Genomic DNA, 10,644 nt, shown 5'->3' with positions numbered 1-10,644 from the left:
TAAGTAATGCTACTATGAACATGGTGGTGCAGATATATTTTTGAGTTAGTGTTTTTGTTACATTTTGATATATTCCCAGAAGGGAAACTAGGGACTCATGTATGGAAGTTCTGTTTTTTCTTTTCAGGATCCTCCATGCTGTTTTCCATGGTGGCTATGCCAGTGCACACAGTGTACCATCAAGTGCACGGGGGTCTCCTTTTCTCCACATCCACACCAGCACTTGTTAGGTCTTGTCTTGTCTTTTTGATGATGATCATTCTAACAGATGTGAGGTGATGTTTCTGTGGTTTTAATTTGCATTTCCCTGATGACCACTGGTGTTGAGCATCTTTTCATGCACCTGTTGACCTTTCATATGTCTTCTTTGGAGAAAAGTTTAATCAGATCCTTTCCCTGTTGCTTAATTGAGTTATTCAGGGTTTTGAGTTCTTTATATGCATTGGATATTAACCTTTTATCAGATATATGGTCTTCACATATTTTCCCCATTTTTTAGGTTGTGTTTTCATTTTATTGATGGCTGTGCAGAAACTGTTTAGTTTGATGTGGTCCCGCTTGTTTATTTTATATTTTATTGCTTATGTTTCAGGTGTCAAATCCAAAACATCATTATCAAGATGCATGTCAAGGAGTTTTGCTCCTATGTTTTCTTCTAGGAAGTTCCAGGTTTTAGATCTTAATGATATTAACATTTCAAGTTAATTTCTGTGAGTGGTATAAGACATGGGTCCATTTTTAAAATTTTGATAACTTCCTTTTCATTCTGAAAAAAACAGTCCTGGTTTGCCTGATAAAGTGTATGGTCACCCGATTTATGTTGGATACGTCTGTGACCACATAAACTGGTCCCGGGTTGGGGCTTTCAATTCTAACTTTAGCATCATCATCGCCTTTCTGCCCCAAGTAGGTCTGGTAGAATATCTGTTTTCCAATCTCAAAGTGGGGGTAATCACATTAACCTGGGCTTCCCAGGGCTCAGAGGTAAAGAACCTCCTGCAATGCAGATGTTGGTTGGATCCCTGATTCGGGAAGACCCCATGGAGAAGGAAATGACAACTTATTTCAGTATTCTTGCCTGGGAAATACCATGGATATGGGATCCTGGTGGGCTACAGTCCATGGAGTTGCAAAAGGGTCAGACACAATTGCAAAATGGTCGGACACAACTTAGCAACGACAATCACATTGACCTACTTATTGTGAGTTGTAAGGAAGGTTCCTATTGTGTATTTTCTATCTTCTTAAAAGCCATTGCTTTGGTATTATATAAATTAAGACTTCAACAAATTTGTCAAAGATGTGTAAGCCCTCTTTCATTTAGATATCCAAGAATCTGTAAGTAATACTATCTAATCCAGTAGCTTTAGTTCTCTGTTATGCTTTCATGAAGATCCACCCGTGTTCAGCAACCTACAGGGTGGAGCAGTAAGACAGTCAGGCCTAGTTAAAAAGATCAGCTGGGTGTCTGGCCCTTGGGTGAAACACTGCATCTGAATGTACTGGTGGAGTTAAGGAAGTGTTATCCGGAAATAGCATGGCCTTGGTGGGTCACGCTGTGTCAGTTGTCACTATTAGAGAAAGACATGCAGGAAAGCCAGGCAGGAAAGCTCCACCCCCACATGGAGCTGGTTTGCAGGCTGAACCAGTGAGGAGGACAGCACAACTCTGTGGTGGGCAGGCTACCGGATCCAAGACACCACTTCAGAGCCTCTGAATCAGACGTCAAGCACAAAAAATCAGGCTTATTTTCTCTGCCAAAGTCACATGCAATGTCGAGGTAACAGCAAAAAGTGTCCTCTGAGTGCTGATTTGGGCACGTAAACAGTGGTGTGGTTAGATGCCACTCTGTGTTTAAAGTAATTATACTATAGCACTGGAATGTGGCGATGTGAAAGCCCCATTGCAGCAAAGTTGATTCTATCAGCAAACTGGCAAGTCAGTTGGCCCAGATCCTGCTTCTCCCTGAATTTACTGCCTCTTACTTGGGAATTGTCTCTGGGAAAGTAAAAACCAACAACAACATGTCGGAGACATGGCTTGTGGCCGTTGGCCCATAGCAGCTGTGGTCACTCATGTTCAGTGGGAGCCTTTGGAAAATAGCTGAGGCTGATGGGAGTGGAAGTGGCCTGAGTCTATGTCTTACCTTGTCTTGTTGGAGTCTGCTGAGGCTGCACAGTCACTGCTCAGCACGCTGGAGAAATTCAGCCTGAGAAAGGCTGGTGATGTGGGCAAGACTTCCTGGGAAGGGTGACATCCCTGGAAGTAAAGATGATGGTTCTTTGCTCCTGGCTCCGGAAGCCCTGCCTTCAGGGGTCCAGACAAATATCTGACTGCTGAAGTTTAACTGCATCCTAAATATAAGGACACAGGGCCTCTTTTATCCCTGTCCTCTTTGGAATCGTGCCTTTCTCAGGGAAAAATGACCTAGTGATCACCCCTCTGCCCCACGTCCTGGCACCCGATCCCCACCCTTGTGCCAGATCAGTGGAACTTTCCTTGTGTCTGGGGAGAATCATTTCCCTTTATCCTCACAGAACTTCCTTCATAAGTTAGTGCTGGCAGTGATATTCATTCTAATTAGCCGCCCTTGATGGATTTATTTCATCCAGTTGTAAATTTTAGAGGAGAAATTCCCAGGCCAACTTAAAACTAGAAGTCACAGGACAAGCTAAGTGGAAATCAGGCTTGGATGACCTCCACAGAGAAGGCAAGCCAATTCCCATGAGGTTTAAACACAGTGCTCCCAGGAAGGCTAGTCAAAGTTGAAGGACAGACCTGGAAGAGATCTCATGGAGCCCATTTCGTTCAGTCACTTTGTTTTACAACGATGGACCTGAGGCTCGTAAAGGTGAATTAATCTGCCTGATCACCAGTCACCCCTGAAAGTGAAAAGGGCATAGACAACACTGTTGACTACAGGGAAAATATCTGCTTATCTTCTAGGGCAAATTAAGTACGGCTGTCATAAGCAAAAGCTTGATCTATTTTTCTCAAGTTCATCTTTCTTTTCACCTTTTAACTTGTTTTCATGGAGTAATGTTACATCCCTGAAGAGAACATGTGGAATCCAGCTGATGAGAAATTTCAGATATTCCAAAAAGTATACAAAGTCGATGGTGTAATGTTGGTAGGTAAGGGGACCAGCTGTTGGAAACTATAAACTCCCAAAACATCTGGACTGAAGTGTGTCCTAAGTTCCAGTCATAAATTGTCCTTTAGCTGTAAACCTTTATGCTCTGAGTCTGGAATATTCTCTGACTCTCCATCTGTCATTGGTACTTTAAGAGTAGTTACTGAAGGTGGTGGATGGTAGGGAGGTTTGTTTTATGGAGTATTGGGGAAGAAATCTTTCTTGTCATATTTATGACAACTCTTCCTGGTATTTTTTCCTTTATGTATTGGCCTCAGATTCATTAGAAGTAAAAGTTGGCATTTTCTCTTCTTTTTTTCATTCATTCCTTTCCCCTCCTTCATTTTCTTTCCTTCCTTCATTCCTTCTTTCTTCCTTCCTCCCTCTCTCTCTCCTTATTTACTACCATCCTTCATTTCTCCCTCTCCCTCCCCTCCTACTTATCTTCCTTATTTTTCTCTTTCTTTTCTCTTCCTCCTCCTTCTTTTCCTCCTTGTACCTCAAAGCTCAACTGTGATTTAATAAACAGTCACTTACAGCTACAGCTTATGGAAGAGATACTGTTACTGTTTTTCACTTGTTGAGCCTTGGACTCATGTGCATAGATGAAATTTAAAGGCTCCTTCATTTTGCCCAGCTTTCATGTTGATATTATGAATATTCATCTTTTAATATAAATATAAGAAGACTCTTCATTTTCTAAATTATCAAGGCTAGGAGGTTTTAGCACAGAACTCCTGTCATGAGAAATTTTGGTTTTATTTGCAGAGCTATAATCGTTAAGTTTAAATGATACCAGAACAATAGTCAAGGGGTACTAAGTCACCAGATGATTGATTCTATTTTTTACCTCACAACTAATTACTTGAAGTTCTTTATACAAATGGAGTCCAAGAATCATCCAGATTTCCTTAATATTACAACTTTATATACTAAAAGTTATAATATTTATATTACAACTTCTAAAAACATGTTAATAATTGTACTATAATAATTCTTTACTGATTGCAATGGATTAAAATAATTTGCATTTCAATGAAATGATTTTGAAAACAAATGACAGGTACTAATCATATTCCCCACCAAACCTGTTCCTGCAGGAGACTTCCTCATTTCCATCGCTGGCTGTGCCATCTTCTCAACATCTCAGGGTAGAAATCTGGTAGCCATTCTCGGCACCTCTCAGCCCTCGCCCTTCACACTCAGTCTATCACCAAGTCCTGCCAATTTCACCTCCACAATATGTTTTGACTCTGCCTATGCTGCTCCTCATTTCCATCTACTCCAGCTTTCCCAGGCCACCATCATTTCTTTTCCCCAACCTGGTTTCTCTCCTCCACCCTCTTCTCTCTCCAATCTGTTCTCCTCAAAACAATGAGGGTGACCTTTGGAAAAAAAAAAACAGGAGCAAGTTGTGCTCTTATTTCAAATTCCTTAATGTAGGCCTAGATCTCTTGCTACTTGGCTCCTTAAACCCTAGCTGCCTTTGGTCCTTTTTTGGTGGTAAACTGATGGGGGCATTTCTTCCTGCTCCCCTCCACCCCCACCTCTATCTACTTTCTTTATCAAGCATGTCTTAACTAAATATCATACTCAGAAAAGTTTTATACCCAAACTAATGCAGTTCCTGTTGTAATGCTCAAACAAAACAACTGGTTTTTCTTTCAAAACCTTATCACAATTATAAAGTTTTACATTTATAATATAATATACATTTTATTATTCTATTGTATGTAAAGTCTAGCTTCTCCTGCTGATTATAAGCCCTATGTGGGCAGACACCATGCATGTCCTGGCTCAGTGCAGACATATAATAAATGTTTAATAACTACTTGTGGATAAATGAATTGTCGTTGTAATGAATTTGTACACTGCATGTTTTATTTTAGTTTTAGGGGCATACGTGTTCTAATCCCCTTAAATTTATGTACCTATTAACCAGATGATTTTATCCCCCTTTTACAGATAGTAAAATAGATTTAAAGAAAAAAATAACTTAGGAAGGGTAACAGTGTCCTCAAGTTCAGAGCTGCCTAATACATAGAAAATAATAACAACAGCAATGATTGCAATTTTTTGCTCTTTTACAGTATTCCAGGAATGTTCCAATAATATTAACTCATTTAATCCCTATAACAACTGTGTTAGGTAGGTAATATTCCTTTTTTGAGAAACTAGATGTTAGGTAACTTGCCCAGGATCTTAAATATATACATATGCACATTATGGTAAATGCTTTCTACATACATAATCATGTTGGTTATCTTGCTGACATTGAGTTTTACCCAGTCAGTGTGTTCCTATGGTGAGAAACACTGCAGGGAGCATGATTTCTGGTTCCTCTTGAAATTTCTTTCTTTCTATATCTCTTGCCCTGGCTCTCTCTACCCTCCCTCTTCCCATCCCTTCTCCTGTTCCTGGCTTCCCCTCCGGCTGTTTAGTAGGAAAACATCTGACAGAGCCACTTTTCTGCCAGGCTATTATATACATGGTCAGTGTTCCCACATTCCAAAGGTAGGTAAAAATGTGTGTGGAGAGCGGGGAATTCTGCCAGAACAATGATTCACTGTGTACATGCAAAACGGTTCAATAATAGGTCACTGCCCTCGTGAGAGCAATGCTGCTCATCCCCAGGGGAAATAAGGGGGCTGGCACACAGCTCTCCTGTGACCTGGGATAAGCTTTCTATGACAAATGGGAGAGCCTTACCCACCAGCACCCACATCCTGACTTTTTATTTCATGGGCATGAAAGGTGATTTTCAAAGAATGATGGGCATGAAATGAGTTCCTGACATGCAATTGCATACATAGTCAGTGTGTACACTCACCTCTAGGTTATTCAGCAATTAGTTATATATGTGTTGGAGTGTCTGGTCCCCTGGCTTCTCCCAATGGAGTTGTTTACTTGGTTTTAATTTTTTGGTCCAAATTCCTGCTCATAAGAATGTCAACTAGTAGAAATAGAGGATTATGGTGGAATTGGGCTGGGCCGTTCCCTGCCTCACTTTCCCCCAAGCCCATCCTATACTACAGAAAATGACCTGATCCCTTTCTTTGTTGCCCAGAGCCTGTGTAAAGCCCACCTCAGGACCAGCCCCACAACCAGCCTAATGGCTAGCATAACTCTGCCACTGGGGGAAGAAATCAGCCGGTGAAGATTGGGACTCTCACAAGGTAAGATATTATGTTTCACCTGGCCTTAAAGTTGCCTCACAATTATTTTGCTTCTCCTCAACTCCCTTTTCCAGACCTTAACAGCTTTTCTAGACCTCTTCACTACATTCCTTGGCCCCCTTACTCTAGTCTAAGCCAGGAGTTCTCAATTTTGGCAACCCATTAAAATCACCCCTGGAAAAAAAAAAAAATCACCCCTGGACCTTTTAAAAATCCTGGTGCCTACACTGCATCTCAGGCCAATTATATTAGACTCTCTGGCAGGGGATTCAAGCATCAGTTTTGCTTTTAAAGGTCCCCAGATGATTCCAGTGTACAGCCAAGGATTAGAACCATTGCTTTAAAGAAGAGAACTTTCCAATTTCATCAGAAAATTGAGGCAGTAAAGCACCAACATCTCAAATTCCTTATCTGCTCATAAGCTTTTCTACATGCATCTCCACCCTGCTGTCTTTCTCTCTGGTCTTAGTAGTTGAGCCACCCCTCTACTTCAGGACAACTATGTCCTTTATACCCGTATCTTCCAAGAACTTCCAAGACCTGCTTGTATCTCTAATCTCTTCCCCTCCAGATTATAAGCAAGATTAAGTCCAGCTCATCTTAGAAAAAGTATCCATGGAGCTTGTCATCTCTGTTTCCAACCTCACATCTATCCACTCTCCACTAAGTTCTTTGTAGTCTTTAATTAATTAATTTTTACTTGGAGGATGATTGCTTTATAATATTTTGTTGACTTCTGCCATATATGAACATGAATCAGCCATAGGCATACATATGTCTCCTCCCTCCTGAACCTCCCTCCCACCTCCCACCCGATCCTCTAGGTTATCACAGAGCACCAGATTTGAGCTCCCTGTGTCATACAGTAAATTTCCATTGGATATCTAATTTTACATATGGCAATGTGTATGTTTCAGTGCTTCTCTCTCAATTTGTCCCACCTTCTCCTCCCCTCCCTGCCGTGTCCACAAGTCTGTTCCCTATGTGTGAGTCTCCATTGCTGCCCTGCAAATAGGTTCCTCAGCACCATCTTTATAGATTTCATATATATATGTTAATATATGAAATTTGTCTTTCTCTTTCTTATTTACTTCACTCTGTGTAATAGGCTCTAGGTTCATCCACCTTACTAGAACTGAGTCAAATTCATTTCTTTTTATGACTGAATAGTATTTCATTGTGTATATGTACCACGACTTCTTTATCCATTCATTTGTGAATGGCCATCTAGGTTGTTTTCATGTCCTAGCTATTGTAAATAGTGCTACAATGAACAGTGGGGACATGTGTCTTTCAATTATGGTTTCCTGAGGGTATATGCTCAGTAGTGGGATTATTAAGTCATATGGTAGTTTTAATCCTAGCTTTTTAAGGAATCTCCATTCTGTTCTCCATAGTGACTGTCTTAATTTGCATTCCCACCAACAGTGTAAGAGGGTCTCCATACCCTCTCCAACATTTTTTGTTTGTAGATTTTTTGATGATGGGCATTCTGACCATTCTGGTATGAGGTGCGTTCTTTGTTTTATTGTAATATTCTCCCTGAATACCAAACTTTCTCAGCTGTACTCTTACTAATCTTTCATAATTGGACATAGTTGCTACACCCTCCACAAGAGGGTCCCAGATTCACTCGCTGGATAAAGATTCTTCCATTCAATTGACCCTCTGAAACATTTTTCTCTCCTTTCCCCTCAAATGTAACTGCCTTGAGGACAGAAACCATGTCCTTTTCATCTTTGTTAACATCAGTATCGGGCTTTCCTAGCTTTTTTGTAGGAATTCACCTATGATTGTTGAAGTGAATTGCAAAACTAGTCTCTATCTAGTTTCTTTGGCAGAATGATGTGGTCTGGCTGGCTGGAGATGAATTTCATCCAACCAGGCCCCCACACTTTTTTCCCATGAATGGCTGTCATGGAAAGGACTTACAGAAATCATTGAGACATTCTTTTGGATTTCACATTATGCCACAGAATACTGTCATATTTACTTGTTCAGGATGAATTTCTAAACAAATATGATATAGGAATCCTCTGCTCAGAATTTCCACACTTTTCAAGGCCATTGCCCAAGCAATAATGATCTTGGGTAACCAGAAGAAAGAAGAGTCAACACAGTGGCTTGTACTTTAGATACAGTTTTAGAAGTTAAAATTCACACCCTGACACAGTCGCTTTATTTTAGAAGCCAGCACCATTTCTTTGCAGAGGCAGAGCTGACCCTGCTGTGCAAAACTGCCAGAGCAGGGTGCGTCACCATGCTGAGCTCCTGCCGGCAGCCGCTTACTGAAGTTTTCCTATTTTCTTTTGTTTTCCTCTTAAACTCTCCTTCAAAAGTACAGGTTACTCCTCAGTCAGACTCCGAACGCTTAGCTCCCTCAACAGAATAGCCAAATCCCTACCCTGCCTGATTAATTAGCTGAGTAAATCTAAGAAACTCCTTGGCTGCATGGCCCTTCCTTCTGCCAAGTTTTGTAAAATTCATAGACTGTGTGTATTCATAAGCACAGGAAAACACCTGTGAGCAATTAACCAAATACCCTTGATTTAGAGGCCTTGGAAATACACTGATGGCCCTCAGACCGTTGGCACGGGTCTGTAATTATGTGAGACCACAACCAAATCTTCCCAACAGGCCAATTACAGGAAAGGTCATTCTTTCAAATACAACGTGATGATTTCTCTAAAAATACTTCTGCCTGAGACTCAGAAAGAAGTCTTCTTTATAAGAGTGTTGCTTTAAAGCAATGGTACATAGGAGTTTGGAAAAGGAGCGATGTCTCAGGCCATTTCTCTGAGATATGTCTATAACCATGACGAGTGGAAAGAAAACCACCTAAACCAATTTTTTAAATTCACTGAATTAAAAAGCGTGTTTAAATGATCCACCTAGAAAATGTTGCATTTAACCTTTTGTTTCTGTCCAGCCTAGAAAACAGTATGCACGGAGTTAATAAGTCAAGACTGTAACCAACAGTGTGTCCTGTGAAAATGAAAAACCACCTTTTAGAGTAGATAGTCCACTATAGAACTGTAAAACAAAAAGCTTTGTCTAATCCTTTCTAATGTGCAAGAATGAATTCTTATCACTCTGTACTGGCTTCCCCTGTGGCTCAGTTGGTAAAGAATCTGCCTGCAATGTGGGAGACCTGGGTTCAATCCTTGGGTTGGGAAGATCCCCTGGAGAAGGGAAAGGCTACCCATTCCAATATTCTGGCCTGGAAACTTCTATGGACTGTATAGTCCATGGGGTCACAAAGAGTCAGACATTACTGAGCGACTTTCACTTTCACTTTTCACTGTACCTTTCTTTATATTCTACATGACTGCTGCTGCTCCTGCTGCTAAGTCGCTTCAGTCGTGTCCAACTCTGTGCGACCCCATAGACGGCAGCCCACTAGGCTCCTCTATCCCTGGGATTCTCCAGGCAAGAGTACTGGAGTGGGTTGCCATTTCCTTCTCCAATGCATGAAAGTGAAAAGTGAAAGTGAAGTCGCTCAGTCGTGCTCAACTCTTAGCGACCCCATGGACTGCAGCCTACCAGGCTCCTCCATCCATGGGATTCTCCAGGCAAGAGTACTGGAGTGGGTTGCCATTGCCTTCTCCGATTCTACATGACTAGAATATTTAAAATCAACCTTACAATATTGAAGAAAGCCATCTATTTTCAGAATCAGTCTCAAAAAGCCCAAAGACCTGAAAAACATGAGTTCTTAATCAAATATAGATATGCTTCAGGAGATATAAGCATCCTTAGAAATTCTAGAAAAAATTCATGTTATGTATTTTTTTCAGAGCAAAGGAGTGGGAGGTATTTTTAATTACACAGTCTAATGCAGTAGCCACTACTGCATAGCTTTTGAGTCCCTGATATATTACAGCTTCAATTGAAATGTGCTGTGTTCAGATCCCTACTGGAGGGCCTCCCTAGTGGCTCATTGGTAAAGAATCCACCTATCAATGCAGGAGACATAGGTTTGATCCCTGGTCGGGGAAGATCCCACACACCACAGAGCAACTAAGCCCATGCATCACAACTATCAAGCCTGTGCTCTAGAGCCTGGGAGCTACAACTGCTGAGCCCACATGCCACAACTACTGAAGCCGTTGTGCCCTAGAGCATGCTCAGCAACAAGAGAAGTCACCACAATGAAAACCTCGCACACCACAACTACAGAGTAGCCCCTGCTCTGGCTGCAACTAGAGAAAAGCCCATGTAGCAATGAAGACCCAGCATGGGCATAAATAAAGAAATAAATAACTCAAGAAAAATCCTTACTAGATTTTGAAGATGTAGAGTTATAAAAAGAATGTAAAATATTTCACTAATAAC

At 41.1% G+C, this 10,644-nt stretch overlaps 1 long non-coding RNA gene across 1 annotated transcript; it reads left to right on the top strand.

Moving 5' to 3' along the window:
• The first annotated feature begins 1,483 nt into the window (after positions 1-1,483).
• Positions 1,484-9,291, top strand: LOC129620575 (uncharacterized). Its single transcript, XR_008698566.1, has 3 exons — positions 1,484-1,780; positions 6,201-6,309; positions 9,239-9,291. It is a non-coding gene; the product is annotated as an uncharacterized LOC129620575 (long non-coding RNA).
• Positions 9,292-10,644: the final 1,353 nt, after the last annotated feature.

Source organism: Bubalus kerabau, chromosome 10 (assembly GCF_029407905.1).
Source record: "Bubalus kerabau isolate K-KA32 ecotype Philippines breed swamp buffalo chromosome 10, PCC_UOA_SB_1v2, whole genome shotgun sequence".
In the NCBI taxonomy this organism is placed as follows: Eukaryota; Metazoa; Chordata; class Mammalia; order Artiodactyla; family Bovidae; genus Bubalus; species Bubalus kerabau.
This window is presented reverse-complemented; position numbering and strand designations above follow the sequence as displayed.